The 27928-nt window shown below is 39.4% G+C and overlaps 1 protein-coding gene and 1 non-coding gene across 8 annotated transcripts in view; both read left to right on the plus strand.

Moving 5' to 3' along the window:
* The window catches only part of wge (BAH domain and coiled-coil containing protein winged eye), a 281527-nt gene that overhangs the window by 104695 nt on the left and 148904 nt on the right, over positions 1-27928 (plus strand). The window lies entirely within an intron of this gene.
* TRNAN-GUU (transfer RNA asparagine (anticodon GUU)) lies at positions 13442-13515 on the plus strand. The gene has a single exon. It is a non-coding gene; the product is annotated as a tRNA-Asn (tRNA).

Raw genomic sequence — 27928 nt, forward strand, 5'->3', positions numbered from 1 at the left:
ATAGGCTTTTGGCTCTTTCATTTCGCCGACGTCCGAATATATACACAGCGGTTAGCAGGATTTGTTATTGTATAATTACGAGATTTAATAGTCTGTTATGTGCACAAGCTGTTTCAGTAGACACCAGTTTCTCACTACTTTATAGCTGTCAGATATACCATCAGCGTTTCTTACCGTCTTTGCTTTTATACATTGTGTCCAAAAAAGTCGTATACATATTCAATGAATGAAATAAAGACATTTCAATAAACTAAATTATTACCAACGTCAGCTTTGGCACTTAGTGAATTAGCGAATCTAGTGTACGTACGTGTTGAAAATGACCACAGTTTGCTTCGTGGTACAGTTGGCAGCTGTGAGGATCTGACAACCGACCACGAAATATGCACTCTGATGGGAAAGAACGGTGATGCAAAACTTTTATGTGCATTTATGATCCCATCTCCATGCCAAATTTGAAAATCTAGATACTGCGTCTTATTGCTTATCCTCATTATCTTATAAGAAGTTTTATTTCTTCTAAGATATGTTTCATCAAGGTCTGTCTAGGGAAATGCCGACGTAATATTATTTCTTTTCTCGTCCTCAAGATTTACATCAATGGAGTGTTTCTGCTTCATAATTTTTAAATATGTTTTATGAAAAAATATACCTTTCATTTGTGTCTTGTTACTCGTATTTATCGCTTTTCTTCTAACAGGGGCATTGTGTTAGAGGAAGGTAGTTATTTCATCATTCAAAGACACCAAGAAATACCGACCTAAGTCCGTTCATTAGAGGTAGTGAAACCAGCCATAGAGGTAGAAGGGGTGTCATAACACATTTATTTGCGACATTGTACTGTTTTCAGTTGAAACACCAATCATGACTTAACAGGGTTTAGTGTTGATAACGCCGAAGAAAAGAACGAATCATGGCAGAACTAAGTAACAGGTACAATTAATGTTACTAGAAAATGTAGTGTAGACGGATGTTGGAAGGATATCAAAGATGTAAGATTTGAGGTTTCCACAGCGATGAGTATGAAGATTTCCGTCTTCTGGGTTGTTGCGCTGTGTAGTATGGTCGATGTTTACCAACGTTTCGGAGGTCATACTGCCTCCGTCATCAGGGCGATGAATCGCCCTGATGACCCAGAAGACAGAAATCTTCATACCAAAGATATTTACCTGAAAGAATGTAGAAATCTACGAAGATCAAGAATGAAAAGGTTCGAGGCTGGAATTATCATCCAGTTGAGCCTTAAAAAAATACTTTTATAATACGACTTTGGGAAAGTAAGCTCTTTTACGAATTGTCATAGAGAGACTGCTTGGTATAATTACATTTAGCATTCATTTTAACTTAATGTTTGGGTTTTGTTAAAACAGTCTCCACCAGAATTTAATTGAACTAGTTAAGTTTCCTTTTTATCATTTCTACATTAAGTTTATTATATAATTTAAAATGCTGTAGTCATCAAGAGGTTGATTTTTTTTTTGATTTTTTTTTATAATTTTCGCCACCAGTATATACGAAGCCCTGTCGTCATCTGTTTTGATTCTTATCGAGCACAATGAAAGTGAGGTTCATGGTGTCGTTTTAAGATGAAATAAAACAAGGATATCTTAGCCGTAATTTACGTAGAAAAATTAAAATTTTGGCTGTATGAACACTGCCCACAATTTTGCGTAATCTGCTGCTCCAATCGTTGATTGAGTTTTAGACATGACTTAAATTTTATGAATGTATTTTGGTTTACGTTGTATCAGGAAGATGAATTTTAAGCTGTCATTGTAGTGAAGTACTAGAACCGTGTCGTGATGGCGTGTGGAGGTAAAGCTTATGTCATAATTTATTTATTCCTTCTTTAGCGACTACGTTATCAGAAGCTATGATTAAATAGCATCCAACGATAGAACGATTAATTAATTGGAAATAATATGGAAGAAGTCCGCCGTGGCATAATTTAAGGTAATATTCAAGCATTTGACTGGAGAGGCTGAGTGAAATCGTGCACATTCTCAGTTAGGGTATCGTATTTCGAGATTTGAGCCCAAGATCTCTGGAATACGAGCGGGAAAGACAACCACTAAGCTGCGGTAGGAGAAACTGTTTTTGTTCTTTTTTCAATATTTCCTACGATTGTAGTTCCACAAAGATGTACATTTCAATTTCGATTTGATACCCTTACAGTAAGCTTTCTGTCTATGCACGTTACTTCCAAATCTTTGATTTCATATCGTGTTATATTATTTGTGATTGAATTTTAATTTGTTCTCTGACTTCAGAATGGCATATTGAGGGTATCTGAAGTTTTCATTTGTAGAACTGTCTCTGATATTCAGAGCCAGCAAGAGATTTAAAATAAACCATACGATTCAACAGATAAAAAAAGGATTCTAATTCTGACAATTCCTCCGGTTATATGGAATGTCAATATCTGTCTCTTTTCCTTCACCCCACCCTCCACCACCCTCTATCTACCGCACCCTGCCCACTAAATTTTGTGAAAATCCGACGGGTATATATAGAATTTACTACAAATTATAATCCGTCGATATTTTGAAAGCACGCACATCCCTTGTCAGTTGAATATCTTCCTCGTAGAGGGTGGACGGGTCAGCTGGAGTCTGCGGGGAGGGGGGTGGTTCAGTATGGCCGGGTATCGTACGAGAAATGTAGAGATGGGCGGGGTAAAGGGAAATGTTACGCGAGCTTAGCTGTTACCATGGTAACATTAATTATTATTCGCTACTAAGCTCCGCCCCACAATGCTGCAACCAGGGATCATTCACGTCATTATGGTAGACACTGACAACAATATCCACTTGTGCAATTGATCACAGGTTTGCGTCGATATATCGAAAATACTCATTGCTATACATTTTGCTCTCGTTTCTACTTATCCTTATAATTACATTTATTTATCAAAGTCCTAATGTGGATTTATGAATGAGTTGTTGAGAGATTTTCCTGAACTATGCGCTCTCGAGCTACTGCTATATTCCCCAATGCTTATTATGCAGATTTAATGTAAGAAACCAAGCGCATCGTTTGTTAGTCGTTTCACTTATTTATAATTCTTATAGTAATATTTTCATATTTTTAAAAAAATCAAAACTTTAATTGTTTTGGTATTAATATATTACAAGTTCAGGGCTTCTTCTGAACAAAGCTGTCAGTGCATGTATGAAGGCGTAGCTGTGCTTAAAAGCACCACGTCGTGAAGGCGTATGGGGATTTGGAGGTAACGCTACACGTATTCTCAACGAAGGCACAAGGCGGAAGTGATTGGTGTCCAAGCTGCTTTACTCTCAAGGACATGTCTAAGTCTTTTAAACAGTTGGAATTTTAACTTGAAAACTTGTAAGTTTGATTGAAGAAGGGTGACCTGTGTAGCATAATGCACAGTGCAAGAGTGACATAAAGATGTGGTGTGTGAATCAAAGATTATTATTTATTCGTTGATTCTTTTGTGGTTTCCGTAGTGCTCTGTATCCAAAAGTATGCTACTGAAGAGTATATGTGAACGCATTAAAACTTTGTTTACAGCGCTGATTCCCAAACTTTTTCCTTCATTACCCAAAACCGCTTATCAGAAAGTCCTTTTAACCCAATGTAATGTATATGACAAGTGAAGAGAGATCGATTAAAAATATGAAGCAAACAATATCTTTATTTTAAACATCTCCAAACATTTTAGCAGCCACAAAAAATTTGGTAATTGTTCACCACGAATATTTCATCACCCAGGTCCAAGCAAATGAGTACAAAGCCACTGCTTCATCTTATTTACTAGTTCCGCAAAATTGGGAGCAATTGAAGACAGAGTACACCTCACATCTTATTCGGGGTTCAGCAAACAGTTTCGTTTTGTGCTCTTTATGAAGGCGAGAGTGGAAAATCCCACTTCACACATGTCGGTGCTCGGAAACTGCATCACGGCCTCCCCAGCTACCACAGGACATTCATCGTGAATTGTTAACCAGAAAGACTCCAAATGACCCTTTTTTTCTTCATATAATATTTTGCACTGACTGCTTGAGCTAAGCTCCATCATTTGCTCTGCAAAACCATTAACACTATCGGGAATTTCAGTCAAGTAACACAGAAATGGGTGTGTCGTTATCCAAAGAAAAACCACTTTTACCCATTTTTGGGTAATTTACCCAGGTTTGGGAAGCACTGGTTTACAGACTAAGAATCAGTTTCGACTATACTCGCATATTATTACATTTATATTTATGTAACCAGTTGCTTCGGAACTTGCTTTAATGCCACCATTTAAACAAAAATTGATATGTGGCTAGTTGAAAATGGTTGAGCAATTTTGAAATCTTTAGGGTGATACTTCCAAAAAGTAAACAGTTTCTGCCTTGGCGCTGTTATTCTCTCATGCGTTGTTTCCGAGCTGTAGAAGCCATCTTCACCGGGAATCGAACGCAGTATACTTTTTTCGAAATTTTAATTTTTATATAATTTCTTCCTGGTTTCAGGGTATAAGCATGCTGAGTTTGGGACAAACTGGTTTAACCCTTCTCGAGCTATAAGCCAACACACACACACACACACACACACACAGAGTTTCAATTTTATATATTTTATAAGATAAACTTTTTGTGTGTCGGTTTCATGGAGGCGTAGATTAAATTCGCATGTTAGTGGCGAAGTGTAGAGCTGCATACTTTGATAGGTAAAACTTTAGTACAGTCAGATTGTGATTTCTCGAGTTCTCTGCTTGTATTCTGTCTGTGAAATGAGTAAATACGAAGGAAATTTAACGTTCTATTATAACAAATATTATTTATCTTAGTCACACCATATTGGAACGTATTGTTACAATGTCAAAATACAATAAAAAGCGCGGGTGTTCTGTTAATGATTAGTAAGAAGACTGGAATAGCAATGAACTCTTAAGAATTTAAACATTAGTTATGTTATATGGATATTCTTTACAGAGGTTTATGGCTTTCGAATCTACTTTGGATGTTTATGAATACAGTAATTAAAAAAATCAGAACGGCAATGAACCAGCACCGATGTCCCTCCTGACTGAGCAATAAACTACCGTCGAATCCTGCCAGAATCTGCGATTTTCCTAGAGTCATCATTAGACTTCCTTTTACTGTGTCGCCCTCAAATTGCCATTGAAACGTTGTCTGGATACGATCATCTCTATTTGTGTTGCATATTTGAAGTGAGAACCAAAGCAGTAGGTGTTTTCTAAGGTGTCCGGCCTGAATATTTAAGCTTCTGGTCAACTCCAGAAGCACTGTGGTTAGTATCCTCGCAATCTGGACGGGTGATCCCCGAGAAGATTTGGGACCCCTCCTCCTCTTCAAAGTCTTTATTGAAATATAAATAACCGTGGAAAATAATATTCCACAGAACACGACTACTTCTTTTGTTCGTCTTAATGTTTGTGCATTAATATTTAATATTATAATGTGTTGACAAATATAAGAAGAAGAAAAATGTACTCTGAAGACCAACATCTACATCTTCTCTTCCGCAAGGACCTCAAATCGCTTACAGTTTGACATGGACTCCCTGGAGTCGCTCGCCGAAATATTATTTGTAACTTCGATGTGCATTTTGCATGACGACAGAAAGAAAACTCATTTTCTTCCTCCGCAATATATCCTCTTTTATGATACTTAACTTCACACACGAGGAACGAAACGCTTTTGAAATTAATTGTCTTGGGGAACTACCAATGTCACAGGATTTCTGTCGGTTCTTTATTCTAGCCGCCATCGCGAAACAGAGAGCAAACTTGTTTCACTTCGTTTTTTTTTTATTTTGTGACTAGTAACCAGCACATGATTTGCATGTAGGGCCCATTTTGTCTTTCTTTTTATGAATCTGTCCAAAAACTTTCACAAAAGACCCGAACTTCCTTCATTCCATTCAAGTGATATCGCCTTTCGTATATAAATTTGATGAATACCGAAGTACGAAATGAACTGATTTAGCGTTCTTGTTCTAAAACGCTTCCTTTGTAATCAAGAATGTAAGATTACAACCACAATACAGTCACCGTTTCTAAATTCAAGTAGAGGAAAATGAACAAAATGATGGGTGTTTTTGGGTTTCAGGTTTCCGTATGCAAATGAATTGTCTCGCTTAAATCTTTGTGTTCCTTGCACAAAGCGCATAAATGAACGCATGATTGTGATGTAATGTTTGTTCTGCTTGTTTCATTGCCATAAGGTTTTGACGTATTTCGATTAAATTAGGTATTGTGTGAAGAGACTAATCTATTGGTTCGTGCTTACTCAGATACTTCGAAGACCCGTTCCTCAGCGAGGGTTCCAATTTCGCTCCCATTTTTCTCCATCTTGTGAAATAGTAGTCCAGTGGACTAGGAGTTCCCTTCCATTAGCTTGGTACTTATTATTCCTTACCGCGAGTGAGTCCGCCTATCGAGTTGGCGGCCGTCCTAAAGAATTTGTACTTCTTAATGTAAATATCTACATTTTTCTGTAGATATTACCAGTCTGGTGAACATTTAACGAAATACTTGACAAATAATTATTGATTTTACATATGGCCAAAGCCTGCGTAATGCAGATTGTGGTCTCTGCGGTGGACGCCGTGTTATCTTGTAGCTGACAACCAGTTTTTTCTTTTTTGGAGGAACGTATTACCTTCACCATCAGGGTTTAAATGTCTTTCCTTCTAATATGTTATAACCAATAAAAATTACGAAGTCTTTCATTGTGGATTCAAATATACGGTGTATGCATAAGAAACCATCATGAATGCGCCTAAGGTACATGAATTTGTATCTTCAATAACATGAAACTATGGCACTAGTAAAGGATACAAGATTATGCATACCCGGAAATCGTTACAGTTTGGACACTGGGTTTTGGAGGATTCGACAATGTACACTACAGATGAAGGCGTTACATAGCTCCGAGAATTTCGTAACTTATTACAAGGCGTCATAACCCATAATACTACAATCTACATTATACTGCCGTGAAAATCTCATGTCGTGAGCTTTCCATTACATTCGTATATCAACATAACGTAATCCGTTTTGAAGGTGAATGTTCCACTTTCAGTCTTGTATAATTCTCGAAATACGGGACGTGTTTAGTTTTTCGATGACAAGTGTATAGTTATTATTATCTCAAGTTTATTTATGTTTGTCTCTTAATTAATACAAAAAAAAAGCTAAGTAGCCTATATGTTCATGTCTCGTCACTAGACTGCAGGGAAAAATGATAATAATAGGATAGCCCATAAGTGGTTTGAAAGTGTGGCAAAGTGCACGAAAGTAGGAAATCAAAATTAAATCCACGAAGAAATGAAGAACATATTAAAGTCAGGGAATTCTTGCTACCATTCAGTTTAAAGTCCCCCTTGACTTCCCGTTTCATATCTAACATCTCAAAAGAATAAAATTAGCAAAATTTAAAAAACTTTGTTGATAGTTCTATTTTGGTGTGAAACGTAGTCTTTCCCCTTATAGAAAAAATGTTGATTGTCTTGTGTAAATAACGCGAGAAAAAGCAGGCAACGTATAAACGCACTTAAGGGAACGGAAGTACCAAATACGACTGAGCATTAGGGAACTAATTTCCATCAAAATATTTGTAACCAGTTGTGCGAGATCCTGATTTCAGATTATCTAAATGTGAATGGAATATCTGAGTAAAATCATGCATTGTTAAAGCATTCGCCCAGTTCACAGTTCTATCGTGTTTCAAGCCCACCCACACTTGTCATGTCCACAGAACCGATCACATCCACAGTAATAACGCCGGTAGTTGGCATGACATCTTCAAATAATCAATGTATTATTTAGATCTAAATGTAACTATAAATTATGACCATTGCTATAATTATTGCAACCGGAAATATACTGAGAACAGATTTCAAACGATTTCCTGGTTTTGTATTGGTTTTGTTTTTCGTTTCAGGTACGTGAAAATGACGTTTTTACTCTCATTCAGCGAACGATCCTGCCTGATAACGCAGTTGTGGTAAGTACAATTAGTACTGGATGTAACAATTTAATGGGAATTGGAGATGAAATAACTTTTTTGGTGTAAAAGTTTAAAAAAGTCATTGCCAAAGTGTTAGGGAAAGACGCATGGTTTTTAACATATCACATACTTTCTTAGGCTGCATGGGAGAAGGTCTAAATCCGAAGGAGCTGAAATACAAGCTGATCTGTTGCAAAACCTTAGATTACCGTTGGCTTTCTTTAATATACGAGGGTTTTTTTCCTTCAGAATTTGTCTTGCCAAGGCGACCATTTTCCAACTCATCATGTTTTTATCGAAATATTTTCGTGCTTATTTTGTTTTGAAGTATTTGTAATTTATGTTCTGTGTGTGTAGTAAATGACCACATTTCAAATCCACGTAAAGAGATTGGCTAGCTAATTTTAATTTGCTGTCGGGCGGTATGAACCATAAACATGTAAGTCTTCTTGTTACGTGTGAGAATTATTCTGACGAACTGCAGTTGAAGTAGTTTTACTGTTAATGTAGAAAATGAAAACAGAGAAAATGCTTGTTACATGACTGTGGTCACCGTCCATATTAATTATAATTACCTCATAATAATTTTTATACAAGATAATTTTTAACCATATGAAGTTTCAAATGAACAGCGAACACACAGAAATTAAACGAGACGTCTAACCATATGAAGTCCCTTGTATGTATCTAGGAAATGATACAGCTTTTATAATTTTCATAACTCGGTATCTTGCATTGTACCCTGTGCCAAGTGTATTCAATGGCTTCTGTGCTTTCCTCATACAGTAGAATTTTTTAAACTTAAGCGCAGAACAAGCATTAGCGAAGCTGAAACAGAGTTCTCCCCGTCTCGCTCTACACGTGAGTACCACATTAATGCACTGGCTGTTAATTGGATGGCGTATATAATTAAAGACAGATTTTTGTATGTGTGCGAGCTACGCACATGTCAGCCTGGGAAGTGCCTACTCATATCTGACACGAGATTCGAGGGGGGGGGGGGGTGTCAGGGGTTTAGTTGAAAGAACTAACGTTTCAGAAATGAATTAACAAGAAAAACTAATTTCTATTTCCATTGCAAAAGTAAATTGAATATCAGATTATTTTTATATCTGATGTGTTTTATGGAAAATTTTGGCTAAGTGTACAACATAGAGTGTTCATTTTTGCGCAAGTTATGATAAAGCGAGTTCTTTGTGATTGTGCATTTCGTATTTTCCGTGATGTTCTTCTGTTGTCGAGACTTGTCTCTTGTTGAAAAGGTTCGTGGTAGTATTGCACTGTTATAAATAGTAGTTTCTGTATTTCGCGAATAAAAGAATTTCTGCGTGACTGACTAGTAATGCATTTGGCATTTTGTGACGTTTTTGGTTCTCACGGCGGCGAGTCCGAAGATGGCCGTCTTCCGGCTTTTAGCGCCGTTTAGTCTGATAGGAACACTTACCGACGTTTCAGAGGCAAGAAAATCTGAAATCTCAACTGGTACTTTTGTCAAGTACATTTGAATAGTAAACTGGACCTCTTTACGATCAGCCAATTCGAAAAGTAATGGTAACGTTAGATATATTTGTGGGTCAGTTCGTCGTACCAGTGCCTTGCCAACCAAAATAATATATTCTGACAATGTTCACCGATCTCACCCCCCCCCCCCCCTCCACGACCATCAATTTAGAATGCTTTCAACGTGTCTGAGATATACAATAGTGAGAACTGTTTGTTTCTCTAGTGAAGCGGCTATAAAGATCAGTCTGTGCTGACTGGAAAATAAACATTGCTTATTATTGTATGGCCTCTATTTAGTGGTAAGATAAAGTACACAGCCGATTAACTGAAAGGTACTATCTTACCAAAAATTGACACAAATTTATAATATCCATTTTCATCGTTTTCGTAAGTTTTTAACAAATCATATAACTACAGTGTTCCTTCTCGCTGCTTGGTATGTACAGGGGGGGCCAAGTAAAAGCCGAGAAATGATTTAATTCGTCCCACGATGATGTTGAGATATTAATTGTCTTTTGCTTGTTATTGGGGAGTGTGTGATGTCTCACAGATTTGGCTATTCCGGTCCTTCATACATGATGGGGCAAATATCTATAGTATGTTCGTTGGAAAGGTAACCAACTCCTTGAGTCAGAGACGTTTCTGAAAAGCTAAAAGTTGCTCAGCTAGTTGAGTAATTCCCCGTCCTTTATGGAAGCCTCATGTTCTTTGCCGTGTTCACAAATGCCCGATACAATCTTTCAGATCCTAATGAGGTCTTTATATGTAGGTCATATATCGGTATTGTATGTGCGCATATTTATTCTTTTGTACAAAAACAGAAAATTTAACAAATAACACGAACTCTAGCTCTCCGTTTCTTTCTGTCCTGTGTCTTTGGTGTTTGCTAGGAGACCATTTACGAATGCGACAGTTTTATTATTTCAGTTGAGTTGATTTCATTTTAAGAACACCCGGGGAGAAGTATGGTTACATTAGCTAGAAAACCATAAGTGGATCCGAGTGGAAGTTTGTACGACGTTAGTATCTTAGCAAACTGCATTACATCCGTTATCGAAGAATATCAATTTACCGTTTTAATGTGGACAACTCGTGGTGATGTGGAAAGCGGATTTTATTTTTTATGCATGTTTCTCCGTGCATTAATTCCACGAAATCTTTGTTCTTTCCCTTCTCCGTAGCCGTTGATCGTTTATCTTCATTGCAAGAGGCTGCCTGAACTATCTTCCGTGTTTAAGATAATCACCCTGAGGTTATGCAACCTTTGCGAAAAAATGCCTCTAGAGGTGTTGTGTATAAACAATGCAGGAAAGGAAGAAGTTAAAAGTCATCTTTCCTTGTCTTGTGGTCTAGAAAAGAAAGTGTTTTCAAATCCCGACCCAACACAAAAGGCTCGTTTTCATTCCCCACCGCGGCAACCAGAGGCATCCTTACTTCCGGGAAGAATCAGCCTAAACAGGATTTCTTTCAGTGATTTAGTCCTAGTTACAAAACTCAGATTCGCATTGTGGCTCTTGTTTTGAAGCTTGCCATAATCGAATGGCATGTATTTTGTGAGATGTCAGGTTCTCACGGCATCGAGTTTTAAAATGGTTGTCTTCAGGGATGTTGCGTTGTGTAGTCTGGCAGAAGTTTGACTCTCCAAAAGTAGCTAAGTGTAGCAACGCCATAGAGGTTTCTAGGTGAGATTTCAGGTTTTCACGGCAGCGAGTATGGTGATGGAATCAGCAAGCACCTTTGAAACTTCGGTAAACTTCACTGCAGACTGCACAGCGCAAGATCCCAGAATGTATGAAGATGGCTGCTGTCTTGTGGGATGTTTCGCATTGAGCCTGCTGATTGAGTACCGATTACTTATTGTGGATGCGGGATGGCACTTCTCGAAAATTTCGTGCATTTTGCCTTATTAATATCCTGAATTAACTCTTCTCTTCAATGAATTCGTGTATCTGGTCCTTCTATTACAATTCTAACTTTATCAGATCCCAAAAAAGAAAAAAAAATTCAACCAAAGAAATCCAGCGCTATGTGTAATTGTGTGGTACAAATTCATCTTCATGAAAACTTCGTGTGCATTTATTATCATAGCCATGCGTGCTTGCGTTTTGTAGCCTATATTCAGCTAACGCGGCTGATTGCCCGAGAAGATTTTATTGAATAAGAAAATTGTTTTAATCAATTGCAAATAATAGTGTTCTTAGTGTTCGTAAATATGTGTATCTTAAATGATATTTGAAAGAAAAAGGGACCTTGTAGAACTAACATCATGAAGCATGTAGCCGGTTTATAATACCTGTGATCATGTCCCCCAATACGATTACATATGTTTCACATATTTCACATATAACGCGGGTACTGAAGCTGTTCCCCGAAACTCGCGTTATATCGAGGTTCCGCTTTGTTACTAATTAAAATAAAATACTTTTTAGTTATTGTTGCGACAAAGAAAGAACGTTGTCAGGCATTGAACAAATTTTAATCTTGGAAAATTGTGTGTCTTATGAAACATCTTAATAGTGAGTAGCTAATTCCTAAAACTTACCAGGATTATCGTCTACATCGCCAACACACACTCCCACTGATGCATTTTCCGCTGCTTATTCGCGGTTTCCTTGCAGTCCATCATAGGGCGTTTTAACGTGAAGTGCGAACTCATATTTCTGTATATCTTGCCATCAGCAATGGGCTTGCACTGTAAACACTGATTCTAATTCCAGAACAAACTGATTTCAGGTAAATGATTTACTGTACGAACTACAGCTTCACTCGGGACGTAGTAATGAAGTTCTTTCCCTAACGAATAATATAATAACAAGCATCTGAAGTATGCAAAATGTGAAATTCTTTCATCCTAGAAGAACTGTCCGAATCTGCAACCTTCTTGCCTGCAGGTCAGGGTAAAACTAAACCGGGACACCCGAAGGGGGTTGTTTGTGGGAAAGAGACTGGTCTACGTGATAACCACGTTCTTTTGGTGGGACGTTTTCACCGGGCTGCTTTATGAAGGGTGTGTTTTTTGTAAGAGGCAGGTCGGAAGGTTCTGGTTTGACATCACACGTGGGACAGGAAACCGACCGACCATTCAAGGCATCGAGTGGCCCATGGAACTTTCAGAGTGCTATTTCTTCAACGAGAACATACAAGGCTACTCGCCTCGCTAACTAAAATGTAGTGGCATTTGTTTCTTGGTCTAACATTATTAGGTCAATAAAATGTAGGAGGGAAATATGGTGGGGCATGTAGCACGCATGAGGAACTGAGGTATTCTTATGCATACGTTATATTTTTTTGGGGTAGACTTAAGATAAGAGATTACGTGAGACCAGGATAAAATAAAATAAATATGAAAACGCGGAAAAAGGTGGACTGAACTCAGCAGCCGTTTCTGGGAATATGATAATGAGTCATCGGGTTGTATTAAAGGCACAAGTTTCTTTACACCAAATGAGAAACTATCAAATAGGATGTCAAGTTTCCACAGCGGCAAATGTGAAGTTGGCCGAAGACAGCCATATCAGAAACTATGAAGTTTTCAGATCGCTGTTATATAGTCGACGTATTAGTGTTTGTATAAGTCTAAATATTAGTTATCTGTACAGTGGTGTTAATTAGCATAAGCTTTAATCAGACCGGTTACGCAACCATCAACCAGACCTTCATACGAAATTATATGTTATATGTGTCATACTAAAGTTTGCACATTATTAATTTAGTTCCAAACATCGCCTCGGTTTCGGATTGAACTCCTATCCCTGGCTGTCTGTAAGAGAGACAGAATCAGTCATTCGATTCCGGAAGAAGATGGCGGAGACAATGTACCAGTACATTTGTGAATGTGCTATTGTTAATGTTAATGTAAAAACAGTGAAGTTTGAACGGATTATTTATTTTATGTCCATAGCGTGTTGGATTATAAGTCGCTTGTGTATCATGTTAGTTGGTGATGAAGCTCGTCGGCCTCCGTGGCGCAATCGGCTAGCGCGTTCGGCTGTTAACCGAAAGGTTGGTGGTTCGAGCCCACCCGGGGGCGATTTTTTGTTTTGTTTAAATGTATCGTAGATTTCAATTACATTACGAAGATTAGTTCAAAACTTGTGTAAAATTATTTTCATAACCATCACAACTTTCTCAACATTTGAGTTCGTAGCACACTGGTCTCTTCCGTAACAGGCTTTCCGCCTTAATATTTTTTTTTTAGGTTTCTTTATTATTTAATTTCAGTCAGCCTTTCTCTTTTCAGAGTGGTTTAAACTAAGCTTTTCAGCAGGCATAACAGTCATATTCAGATCTGAAAATATTTACAGTCTGTCAACGCATGAACATTCAAGATTTACTGATAGGGTTTTCATGAACTTCGATATTGAGGATTTTTGCTGAAATGTGTCGACTCATGCTAGTTTTGTTGAAAATCGGGCAACAGTAACGGACGTCATGGTTACTGTTGTTGCCTTTGTCAAGCATTGTGATAAAAGTGCGAGAATTGTTACGCTTCCAAGGTAAGAATGTAAACCCCGAAGAAGCAGGTTTTTGATTAACCACTTTACCGTTTCCTCTGGTTAAGACTGCAGAATTTTAGTGTGGGAGAATTAAGATTTAGGTGGGTTTTACGAATTAGTCAACTGGCTAGGTCTTCAACGGCAGGCTTTGGTTTTTGCTGTTTTGAATCTCCCGGTTCTTCTGCCAGAGTTCGGACACACATACACAGGGCCCCCAATATTAAACTGTAGAACCAGTCTGCCCTATAAAGCCGCTGGTCTTTCTTCCAAGCGAAAATCAACGCTTCTCTGTAATATCCACCAAATTCACGCTGCGAGTACTGACACCAAACAAATGACCATAACATTCGCCACAGAAACAGGTGTACGAGGTGTTAAACCACAAAAACAGGATCAGCCAATTAAAATGTTCAGAAGTTAGGTACAGTCCTGCGCCATTTGGTTGAATTCAAGACCGCTGCATTTGTTCGAAACAAGTGAATACAGCTTTGTGCAACAGCGTTGATTATTCATAGTCTCCGTCATTGCAGATTAGGAATTGCTGTAAAAATGACGTAGCAACAGTAACGCTGATTTAAAGACGCTGGCCTCTCGTACGTGTGATGTAGCAAGCCCCAGGTTGCGCGTAAGTCATAGCGCTCTTGTCAGTTCTTCATTTAAACTTCGAAAGCTGAAGTTTGCATCTCACGCTTGGAGTGACCAGTGTTCCTAGCCACTGATGGGAATGTGGGATTCAGTCGCAAAGCAGAGCACGTAGTAACGCCAGTGAATCATGAAATCACGGCGACAGAAAAGACCTAAAGATAAATGGAGTCATAGTCATGTATGTCAATGATACGATTGTTATGAATTGATGTGCAGTGGAGAGAAAGTATCAAGCCAACCGCCGGAAGTCGGCAGTCAGCAAGACAGCCCCAGAACTGACTTTCGGACACGCAGGCGTTCTTCTGCAGCACTCGAGCCTGCAATCATTTCAATGATTTGTAATGTCTATTTGCTTCTTCCGTTGTTTTCATTCCATTTTCTGTCTCCTTATTTCTTACATTTTCTTAGTTTTAATGGTGTATTTCATTCTCTCTTTCGTTCTTTATTTCTCTATATATCTTTATATGTTATTTTCATCTTACTTCCATTTCTTTCCCGCTTTACCTGCCTTTTCTTTGTTTTCTTCCAAACTTAATCGCAAGTAACGCAGTTTAAAAACATGAAGACTCAAAATTTGTAGTCTTTTTCTGAATATAAGTCAAGAAATACAAATTTGGCATTAGCGTGTGAGGTTAAGTTGTCAAACGCCGCGCCTTGTTCCATCTGTTTGTCGTTAAATTACGCAGGGCCTTAGTTGCATTTCACATTTTTGGCTTTCGGAAGTTTAAGACAGCCGGAGCGTTAAACTCACTTCTCATTTTAGTGCCAAACGCCAGCCCTATACGTTCCGCGAAAGCTTTCTTGGCACGTTGCCTATCCACAGGGGTTACTGAGCGCTCGGAGCGGTGTGTCTGCTCCGACTGACGACGGAAGGAAACAAATGCATAACGCTTATCGCAGAAGTTTCCAGATGAAGATTTCTGTCTTCTGGGTTGTTGCGCTCTGTAGTCTGGTCGATGTTTACCGACGTTTCAGAGGTCATACTGCCTCCATCATCAGGGCGATGAGTATGAAGATTTCTGTCTTCTGGGTTGTTGCGCTGTGTAGTCTGGTCGATGTTAACCAACGTTTCAGAGGTCATACTGCCTCCATCATCAGGGCGATGAGTATGAAGATTTCTGTCTTCTGGGTTGTTGCGCTATGTAGTCTGGTCGATGTTAACCAACGTTTCGGAGGTCATACTGCCTCCGTCATCAGGGCGATTCACACAGCGCAACAACCCAGAAGACAGAAATCTTCATACTCACCGCTGTGAAAACCTAAAATCTTACAAGTTTTCAGATCCTGAGATCAGATGGTGTCTGATACAGTTGCTGATCGTTGTGTAGGGTTCCATTGTGTCTCAATGTCAGTAGAAAGGAAACCCGCTAATATCTTCACAAAATGGCACATCTTACGAATGTAAGGTTATTCAAGTCAATTCTGGAACTTAAATACGGAGTTGCAAGGTTATAATGGCTCTCAGAAGTAAACATTTTACTAATAATTATTTCCCAGAACTCTAACATTGGGATTTGTGGGTTTGTACGTGGAAGAGTAATGCGTACATTTTAGACGGAAAAATTGAAGGGGAGAATCACATGGGCAACCTAGAAGCAGATGGGAAGGCAGTAATCAAATGGGTTTTAAGGAAGTAGGGTGTGAAGGTCGAGAGTTGTTTTATCTGGCTGAAGGAAGGGTCGAGTGGCGGACTGTTGGGAAATTTTCGGTTTCCATAAAAGCCGAGGAATTTCTTGACCGTCTGACTGCCTGATTCTCAAGTTGAACACTGTTCAGTGGGGTTATTTTGTAGAGATTGAACTTATGTGTTGTGGCCTATTTTAATGTATAGCTCCATTTATTTGGACGTCAGGATGATCAGCCTTCGGGCCTACAAACGAAGCCACAACCTCTCACGAACACATGTTTGAATCCCACTCGAGGCAGAGATGTTTGTACTGACTTATGTGGGTAGAAGAGTCTTGCGATGGGCCGATTCTCTGCTCAGGGATTTTTACCAAATGTGCAAGAATCCATAATTTTAGACTTAATTTTGAACTGAAACATGCCAGAAAAACTAATCCGTAAAACATGAACGAGAATAGATTTTAACAATTATGCTTGATTTTAACAAATAGCACCTGAGTCATTAATTTACGGGGTACGGATTGGACCGTCGATGGCACGATAACGGGGGGACGGGGGAAAGGATTTAGTTTTGTTCGCTCCACGTCGAATGCGCAATCAATGCTTACAAAACGGCTGCAGTAAAGTGATGGGATCACTCTCATGTGGTACTGAGGTTACGAATGTTTGGAATTTTACCTCCGCTGTGTCTTTACACGGTTTACCGCCCAAACGTATCAGCTGTTGTATGATATGAGGTTTTCACAGCGGTGAGTATGAAGATTGCTGTCTTCTGGGTTGTTGCGCTGTGTAGTCTGGTAGATGTACCAACGATTCTGAGGTCATACTGCCTCCGTCATCAGGGCGATGAGTATGAAGATTTCTGTCTTCTGGGTTGTTGCGCTCTGTAGTCTGGTCGATGTTTACCAACGTTTCAGAGGTCATACTGCCTCTGTCATCAGAGTATGAAGATTTCTGTCTTCTGGGTTGTTGCGTTGTGTAGTCTGGTCGATGTTTACCAACGATTCTGAGGTCATACTGCCTCCGTCATCAGGGCGATGAGTATGAAGATTTCTGTCTTCTGGGTTGTTGCGCTGTGTAGTCTGGTAGATGTACCAACGATTCTGAGGTCATACTGCCTCCGTCATCAGGGCGATTCATCTACCAGACTACACAGCGCAACAACCCAGAAGACAGAAATCTTCATATGAGCTGTTGTCACAGTCCCGTGTGAGAATGTTCCCAGCCGTCCACTGCATTCTTTTCAGTATCCTATTGCTCACTGGTCCATGAATCGTGTTTAACGATATCATTTTCTGGTATAACCCTGTGTATCTGTTGAGCTGTCCCGCACCGGTATAATAGTTTACCGTTTGAACGCAAGATATTTTAGAGAAAGAATCTAGTGATATAGCTTGCTGCATAATGTTGAACCGTTGTTAACGGTCAAGTAATCTTTACAAAAAAATTCCCACGAAAACAACTTCACTGGTATTGAATAACCTTTAATATAACTCCTACTTAAAGTTTCCTATTGTGTGTTTATAATGAAGTCGGGTCGGTTTGCGGGACCGAGTTGGCGGTGAGCGGACCTTCCACTGGCCGATGAGTGATCTCATTCCCAACCCTCAACAACCGGCCCGGGACGCTAGCAACTGGCTGCGCTAGGCTGTAACCAGTCCCCGCCAACGTCTACGAGCGCTCAGCTGGGCGTTTGTCCCAGGGTAGGGATGGAAGGATTGTGTACTTCTGATCTCTCCTTCTCTCTTGAAGACGATACACTCTTCCTTTCTCCAGCTACTTCTCATTCCTCCTGGGAGAATATTACAATCTTGTTCTCTTTTTTCCTTCTCGAGTCAAGGAGAAGTGCAGATATTTTATGATTCATGCTTTCTGTCATTTTGCTATGTTGAGAAATTCTTTGCGTAACTCCTGAGATGAAATATTAAATGAAATTATTCTTCCAGTTTGTGAAGAATTGGTCCTTATGTTACTGTTTTTAACGTCTATTGTTCAATGTGATACTCTTTCACTAAAAGGCTAATTCTGTCAGTGGCGAGGTGAAATGCGTTTGATATTAGAAAGCAGTGTGTGAGATTGGTACAATAGAGATCAGTTATTTTAATTCATTGTTCGGTACGTAGGACAATGATTCTGAAACAGTGTTCCGTAGTACCGCAGTTTTACGTGACATATTCCGCGAATGTCACTACATTCGTCAAAACAATTTCATTTTGAAATTCTAAATGAGGAAACTGTTTCTGTCCGTATGTACCGGGCAGAATAAAACTGCCACCGGGATGTCACGTTTAAGAACATGAGTTAGGGGGCTGCTATGCTCAGCGGCCTGTCTGTCCATCCTCACTTCAGCCCTCTACATTGCAGCAGATAATAACCCAGAGCGTACTCCCTGACTTGCAGTTTCCGATGTAGCATCTTAGGTTTGTCAGTGGAAATAATTTGCGTGACTCACCATTATTTTTATTTTCAGGCCGGTAAGTGTCGTGCAAACATTGCCTTGTTCTGTGTCATTTTCATTTCAGTGGTTTTTCTGTTTTCTTGTATTTTTTTTAGAGAAGTTTTGCCAATCTGAAAAGTTTGGGAGCGAAGATAATTTTGAGGATGCTTACCATCCTGATGATGGAGACAGCAAATTCCCCAGAAACGTTGCTAAACGTCTACCAGACTACACTGCGTTATGACCCACAATCCAGTCATCCTAGTACCCCCCTCCGTGAGAACCTTTCTACTAAGATAATTTTGATTTATCTTTCTTTTTATGTTCCAAAACGCTGAAAATCATAATATTCAAGCAACATTTCTGTCATTTGTTCTGTATGAATGTGAAACGCAATGATTTAATCCGATCGAACAACAAATTAAGTTGCTAGTATTAGATTTGTGGTTCCCACGATTTTCAAAATGTGGATCGTAAACTTTTGAGTTGTGACACCATGTAGGTGGAAGGAATGTGTCGCTTCCATGTTCAGGGTTTCTACCCTTTGTTATGAACATAGGTGATTGAAGGAACCGCCCCAGGATCGTATCTGATGGGAGGCTGTGGTGGTAGCAGCGGTGAACCTTTGAGTTTTACCACAAGGCTTTAGTGAAATCAAAAACATTGTATATTAAAGCATCTAAGTTGTTGCTGTACGGCTAAGTTATGAGAACTTGGAACTGTAAGTTCACATTGCGGGTCCTGGAAACTTAAGACGAAGAACAACAACTCTTCCAGCTTTGATATCGCCAGTGCGGTTTTAGCCAGAGCGTGTATTCTTGATTTGTGAAACTCGGGTTAAATGACATCAGTAAGAACTTTACTGAGCTGTTCGTGGTACGTCTTAATGTCACCAGCGTTTTCATTATTCTCACTACAGATGCATGGAGCGTGAACTGAATGAGTGTCAAATCATTTACTAGATTGATCGGTGATGATTTCTGTCACTTGTGATTATTGTTCTTTTTAAGCCATCTAGTTAGTTAGTTAGTTAGCTGTCGGACAGTACGATAATGTCGTAGGGTTAATTTCAGGCTTAAACGTAAGAAAAGTTTTCGTTTCATTATTTTTTTCTACAAGCACACATAAATTTTAATTTAATTTAAACATATTTTTACTTTATTTAATTGAAGTATGAAACAGGGGTGCAAAAATAGCGGTTTGACATGAATTTCAAACTTAAAATGGAACTTGTGGGCCGCATATCGTGAACTGAGTCGAGTCCCATAACGCGTCGTTGAAGAGCGCCGCCAGTTTGACATGTAGTGGATCGTACGGACATTCTGCTATTATAGAATTCAAGGAAGAAGGCGGCTTGCAGAGATTGTCGCGTGATAAGAGTTAAACCACTCAGCATCATTGCTTATTAGTGCTACTTGTACGCTCCCTCTCACTGTGATTACACAAAATATTACTTGTCGAAAAAAGAGAACACCAGGTTGTAGTTTGATATTAGTGAAGTTTTGCTATGTATTTTAATGGGAGTCCGAGGTTTAAGGCTTCAGGTTTTGCGCAGACGTACTAGGGATTTGTTATTAAGATGTCCATAGTCCGGTTGCTTTGCACCAATAGGGTTTTATCTGAACAAATTTGTTATCTCCAATAAGTGCAATGCTTATTAGCAGGAAAGTGCATGTTGTATCGTTGATTCATATGCCTACGTGTTATTCTTTGGATCACACCTTTTCGTTTTTGTTTGTCCAAAGTATCTGTCGCTTACATCACTGCAGTGTTTATTGCATCATCTTCCAATAAATTGTTATAGAAGTTAACTTTGCTTCTGGTATCTTTCTCTTTATATACCCCTTCATATAGGCAACACGTGTAACTACAGTGCCATTTGTGTTGAATAATTGCATGGCATGAACTTACTACTGGCTGTGAAAACCTGTTTGTTACGTTACATGACGCGACTGTGGGCATGTTGCTTGTGTTCTAAAAGAGCGGCCAAAGATTAGACCTGCATGCTTTCGGGTTGTGGTAATTAATTTGATGTTCTTTTCTGGAAGATAAGTTTGAAGTTGTCTTAGGAGTCGGGACAGCTTAGTCAGTAAAATGGCTGAGCTTGATGACCCAGGTTTGATTTCCGGCAGGGCAACATTTTTTTCTCCTCGCTAAAAGGTCTGGACCGGCTCCGGAGCTTACCTGAGGTTCTTTTCTGGGTGGCAGAGACGGACTGGGCATGCAGCTAACCTCCATCTAGTGCCAAGGTTAAGAATAGCCGTACGTCATCATGACCAGTAACTCGATTTATTCTAATGTCTTGTTTTTAATACATAAAAACAGGAATATCACAATGATTCGCCATGGGATGGATGATTAAGGTTCGATTCCCGTTAGGGATAGTGATTTATCTTTTTGCCGCTAGGTCCAGCTGATTCAGCCTATCGGGTGAGTACAGGAGACTCTTTCTCTGCGGATAAAATTGATGGAGCCTGACGATGACCACCCACTTTCGTCTGTTCCTGAGGTTAAGAATGAGTGGACCAATTTTTCTCATACATCTGTATGACGACGCAAGGACAGCTGAGGCGTTTCTAGCTTCAGTGTGTCATTTCTGAACATAAGCGGGAGAATAACAGGATGATAGAGAAAATTACAGAAAATGTAGCTTTATGATTTGTAATGCATGCAAAATTTTAGTCGGAAACACCGAAGATAAGTGATTACTCGGGAGAGGATTAAAGGGATCTTATAAGGACGTGGGTTGGATTAAACTGGCTCTTGTGAAAATGGCGATGGTCTTCGGTTCTGATAAAATATGGGGAATTTTTGGGCCATCTGAGTGACTTGGCTTCTCAAGAAGACTGTTGTATAAAGTTAAAAGTGAAATAACGAAGAAATGAAAATCCAGTTTGTGTTTCTTGAAGCTGTGTCAACTATCCTGAGCACAAACTGCTGATGGGCCAGTAGATTTTCTCTTACCCTCAGCAGAACACAATGTGAAGGCCTTTCTTTTTTCCATCAACACAACAGCACAAAGAAAAGCAACGGTTCACGTCAGCCTAAGAAGAAGATAGGGTATAGCTGGTTGAAAAGGGTGCCTACATCATCCGCAAATGGGACGGGCCGTCTAGACTTGCCTGCAGTACACAGAAGGGTTGGGTACAAGAAAAGAAGGCCTTTATTTTTAGAGCTTATTTTAGCCGTTCCCTCACACTCCGTTTCAGGGGTGGCCACGGCTAGAACCGCTTTTGGTCGCCAGTCAGGTTGGAAATAGTTCTGTTAAACTTTCTGCTTCAAATACCCCGTCTTTGGCCTCTCCTGCGCCGGTTAAATCCAGGTCACATCTTCAGATAACTGACATACACACGTATTTTCAATGCGTGTCCAAGAAAATTCCAGGATAGTGCATTAAATTAGGCCAAATTCAGTGTTCATTAATTATCCTACCATCCTTCGCTGCGTAGTGTTGAGTTGGCGGCAGCGTCGTTTAATAAACCGGAAGTAGAACTATACAATACGTATATCTGAGAAGCATCGTAATATTATGCTCACATTTATGCATGGAGCTCCCAAGTAATACCTTTTAATAAGGTTTTGAAACCATAATTTTGAATGTGGTTCTTCTGTCTCCATATCTGACGCAGTGTTAAGAAGAAAACATATATAAAAACATTTGCTTAAACCTCAAGTAAACTGAAAAATACCACTTTTGAGACATTTGTGCAGACAGGATGATATATTCAAAAGCATATTCAAGAAACAGGAAGTGGTTGTATGAAATGGATTCAACTGGCTCAAGTATTAGTTCTTGAGGTGGGTTCTAGTGATGACGGCAATGAACTTTTGTGTTCAATAAAAGAGCTGGGCATTTCTGAATATCTGATATCCCGTCGACTGATCAAGGAGGAATGTGTACTGTATCTGTAACAGCCCTGGAAACATAGTTGGTCACTCTGACGCACGTGGGCAGATGAGGAGCTCGTTTTGGGTGCGTTTATACATCCCTGCTGTTGTGTCAATGGTTAAGGATGTATGGGAGTAACGAGCAGTGTCCAACCATGAGGACGAAAAGGGACAACATTTTACAAAGTTCAGTAACAGACCCTAGAAGTCTCTGGAGGTTACCAACTGTCATATAGAATCATGCAGACTTGAATATGAATTTGAATTCTTGTTTAGAACAACGCACAAATGTAAACTGTAAATTGTTGAATTCTCACAGGTTCTTGCACTCGTTTGCATAAAACTAATGCATTATGGGGAAATCGTTTCTGGTTCTGATTTCAACGTTCCATCTGTGTTAACTGCTCAGCCCATTTCGGTGGTCTTCTACTCTCCCCAGTTGTCAGTACGTAGAGGTCGCTATGCGAAGTGAGAAGCAAAAGACAATCTAAACAAAACAAATTAATATCTCCTATACTGGAGTTAGTAGTCAGTGGCGGGAATTCACAGCCATCTATGTCCGTCAATACCATATGCAGACTGTAGTCCTATCATGTGATATTTTAGGTTCTCACGGCGATGGTTATGAAGATGGCTGTATTCTTGGGTGTTGCACCGTTTAACCAAGTATACCGACATTTCAGAGTTGCTTACTGCCTCCATCATTATCGCCCTGATGATAGAGGCATTAAGCACCTTTGAAATATCGGTCAGTTTCTACTAGACTATATGGCGTAACAACTCAGAAGACAGCCTTCTTCTAACTACATCGCGTTGGTAATGAAGTAACTCAGTTGCGTTATCCAAAGGATTTTATGTGTTTCGGATGTCAGATATTCCATTTTTGTGGGCTGTCTTGTCATGCGGAAGGTGGTACGTTGTTGATGTGCTGAGGATGAAGATCACTTGTGGCGTCTTGTAAGCGTCTGTAAACTTCCCACAAGACACTACACGGCATCATAACTCGGAAGACCGCAATTCAAATTCTAAAAGCGGTGAAAGTTTAAAACCTCATTTAATAATTACTTGTTTGTTTGTCCGTCTGTCTGCGAACATTGCATGCTCACTGTACGCCCTAACCCTTTCAGTGTCAATATCGGTTTTCGCGGTAGGAAAGACTGCATGAAGTACCTCAGCAATGTTCCGTAGTAACATCCGCCATTTTGTTTTTCTCGTATAAACATGAGGAACTTTGTGTTTTCCAGATCACAGTAGGAGTCGATTATTTGCTCTTGTGAACACAGGAAGGACCTTTGAGTTGTATAAAAGACTCTTTGCTTTTCAAGAAAGATTGTGCTCCATAGAATTAATCATTGGTCTTCATAACATCGTCTCGGTTCAGATATATCCTCAGTTACCAATAAGTTGGTTAAGAGCTGCACTGTACAAACAAGAAACGGACTAAGACTTACGCTTAGTACTCAGCATTACAGAATAAGATTATCAACCTACGTTGTTTACCGGAGAGTTCAGAAATGCATACCAGATTTTAGTCAGAAGACGAATTGAACGACACCTGGGAAACCTAGGAGTATATGGTAGTATAATATTAAAATTGACATTAAAATTTATGTTATGGTGTGGACTGAATTAATGTGGCTCAGGACAGGGATACGTGACGGGGCTTTGTGATCATGGTTATGAACTTTGGGTTTCCATAAATGGCGGCGGAATGTGTAAAATTACAGCGTCTCAAGATGGAATGTATGGAAATAAAGACAGTGTAGGATATGAGGTTCTCACGGCGGTGAGTCTGAAGATGGCTGTCTTCTGGGTTATTGCGCGGTGTAGTGTGGTAGAACTTTATCGACGTTCCAGAGGTCCTTGCTGCCTCCATCTTTTTTTCTTTTTTACCCCCCCCCCCCATTTCGTTAATACGGATGTTCATGTGTAATACGAATAAAGAAATTTACACAAATCTCTCTTTTATTTTTATTACTCTATGTGCGTTGTTAAGGAAATGTCAGTATAATATCGGAAAAGAATGGTATACTTTCCCGCACGGAGGATAATTAAATTTGTTAACAAATATCTAATCAGCTTAAGTAAACACGAGGATGATAAGGGCACTTTAAGTGGGGAATAGCATTATTGTGTTCATTGGGACTTCGGATACAAAATTTACCTATTGATTTATTTTTAAATGTCTTAAAATATAATATATCGTGGAGGGTAGTCCACGATAAAACCGTGTTCTCACGTGGTATTATACTTTGTGCCATGAGTTGCGTTTCAGGCTCGGAATATATGGGTAATAATGTTGCTACTGTGATGAACGTTGGGAATACAATATATTTTAAAATGTTGGAGCATACGTCTTTCTTAAAGTGACGATATGTCAACTGGGATACATAGGACTGTCCGGGTTCAACGAACAGTGGAAAACCAGACAGACAGACAGACAGACTCCAGTCATGAGTTGTGACGCCGTGTGCTTGTACGTTGACACTAAAATTTTGGAGGAGCATCATGCCTCCATCTACGGGGTTGAATCTGCAGCAGGAAATTTTAATTTTATTAGTTAAATTCTGCCGATTCAAGGAAGGAAAAACCGAAAGTTTTGTTCAGTGGGGCTGGTCTGCCGCCCATGAAGTAAAAGTCTAACATAAAGCATGTTAAAGTAATATTAATGTCATAGTAATCCCAGGACAGAAATACGAATACACTCTTATATAAATAAACAGCTTGGCGCCAGTAATATTAAACTTACAAGTTATTGGCTTTTATTTTTTTGTACAAATCTTAAGAAGGGGGCGATACACAGTGCATCACTCCTTTAGGGACGGCTGAAAATACAGAGCCATCATGCTGGGCCCCCTTTTTTGTATTGGCCATTTGACACCACAACAACAACAACCACTACACGCACATACATGGGCAAAAGTCCAGTCTCAAGGAGAATGAGATGGGCGGGGCTTGTAGCACGTGTGAAATACAAAATTTTAGTCTGAAAACGTGACGAAATTACACTATTTGGGGGATGTAAAATGGGTCATAAGGTAGAAGGGTGTGAGAAGGTGGACTGGGTTAATCTGGCTCACCATACGAACTGTCGAAGGGTTTATGTGAACACGGTAATGAATCTTCGGGCTCCGTAAAAGCCGCGGGATTTATTAAGTAGCTGAAGGACTGTTAGCTTCCGAAGACTCTGCTGTTTAGAATAAGTGAGTTAAGCCAAAAGAAAAAGAAGAAGAAGAGTGCGATTCTCCGCAGTTTTATTTCAGCTGTCCGAATTTATTGGAGTGTCACTAGTCAGAGTCCGTACTTCACCTTTTCTTTTCATATTTCTATATTTCTCAAGATTCTGGTATGACATTTGTCGTAGTGCTGTGTTCTGTCAATTCTTATTCTTCCTACAGATACGGAAATCAAATTAAAATTATATCAGAAAGCAACGAGCACGTTCTATCGTGAGAACCTGAACAGAATGAGACAGTCTTGCTATTTACGTATGTCTCTTACACTTTTTTCGCATGTCTCTGTTCTTGACATAATATACTCGGAATTTTACGTCACATTTTACATGAATATTGATACCAGTATCAGAAGTAAATTAAGTTTACTGAAATGTGATTATTCAGGGAATGTAAGAACAACATGAGTACTTGCTTTATCGAGTTAAAAGTAAGTTGAAACATGTAGTTTATGCTAGTTTAACCAGGCGAATTCCATTGAAATAAATGGTGTAATTTTGTCCCTCTATTTTAGTTAGGAAATAGTCAGAAGAAAAGTGTGTTGAGTAAGTAGTAAGACGTTGTTGCCATAGAGTGATACTTTGTGGTAAGATTTTGTACATGAAATTGATAGTGAATTCAAATACGTTTTTGAGCTGCCTAATTTGCGTGAAGTCGATGGTAGAGAAAGACATCTGAGCAGTCAGCTACAGAGGATGTGGAGGTCCACAACTGCGACTCATCTGAAGATAGTATTTAGGAATTTTCCAGGTGGGACGATGGAAAATTCGAAGAATGTAGGTCGGGATGTTCGGTATCCAAGATAATCGTGTTAAATAAAAATTAATTAATACAGACATACATGAATTGTGTTAAGACATAAATACCGGATATGACGCAAGTCGTCTAAACACACCTGAAGCTTATATTCCATGCACATTTTTCAGATCTGTTAGTTTCAGTATCTGAGTGATACGGTGGTGTTTTCATAAAATGTCTGTTGGTTATTCCCGAATCACCTTAAACAGAAGGCTTGGAGTATTAGTATTATTTTTCTCTTGTATCATCTCTTCTGGAGAAACGTTTCATCACTTTGTGGGTATAACAGAAATCCGAGGACTGATAGCGGAGAATCTACCTCCCTCCTCCTACCCCCTCCTCCCCCGCAACCCCGCCCAGAGTCGGGCTTCTAGCCCCGGGCACCCGCGTTGAGTAGCTATCTGCAGTTTTGGTTTGCAGTGTTGGTAGGCGTGTCAATGAAAGATAGATATTGTCACTGTCAAGTTTCCATATTGCAATGACGACATACCGGAACCAGATACTGTTCATGCTTCCTCAGTGTAGGGTTCCCGGATGTGACGTCACTGGTATGACACTGCGGTCACATTAAACGACTGTCGAAACGTTTGCTTTGCCCGACTGACATTCCATAAAATTTGGTGTGTTCAGAATGAAATCGCTTCTGGTTGGCTGTTATTACAGACACTGTTCAGGTGTGAGAATAATGCAATAGTAGCGGTAATAATAATAATGATGATAAAACGGATAATTCCTCTTCGGACTAGAATTACATTGGTATAAAGTAAATATAAATAAAACTAAGTGAAGACAAGCAAAAGTACATAATTACGGTGTGTAATAATCGGTTAGAGAATTTCTAAAAATTTTAGTATTTGGAAAAAAGCTAGTAAATACAAATTAGAAGAATACATTTCAGGAATGTTTCCAAAACTGTTTGTTATTATTCCGTCTACGTTTTAAGACACCGTCTGTCAGGATGTAGGCCTGTAAAATTTTGCTAGCGGAGAATTGGAAGTTTTCACGGCGACGAGTATGAAGATGGCTGTCTTCAGGGATGTTGCACCACGTAGCCTAGCAGATATTGACTGACGTTTTAGAAGTGCTTACTGCCTCTATTATCACTCATCACCCTATTCATGGAGGCTGTAAGCGCCTCTGGAAATCTGTCAGGAACTGCCTTCATTCTCAGCTCTGTTGAAGGAGGCAGTGTGTTCCTCCGAAGCGATGACACCCATATACACGTCCGTACCGCGTCACAATTCAGAAGGCCACCATCTTGAAACCTTGAGAATATCATATGCAACATAATATTCTTTGTTTCGCTCTTAAGAAGTTTAC

Source organism: Zootermopsis nevadensis, unplaced genomic scaffold (genome assembly GCF_977971745.1).
Source record: "Zootermopsis nevadensis isolate Lab colony 2312 unplaced genomic scaffold, Znev_1.0 Znev_ptg000003l, whole genome shotgun sequence".
NCBI classification, from domain to species: Eukaryota; Metazoa; Arthropoda; class Insecta; order Blattodea; family Termopsidae; genus Zootermopsis; species Zootermopsis nevadensis.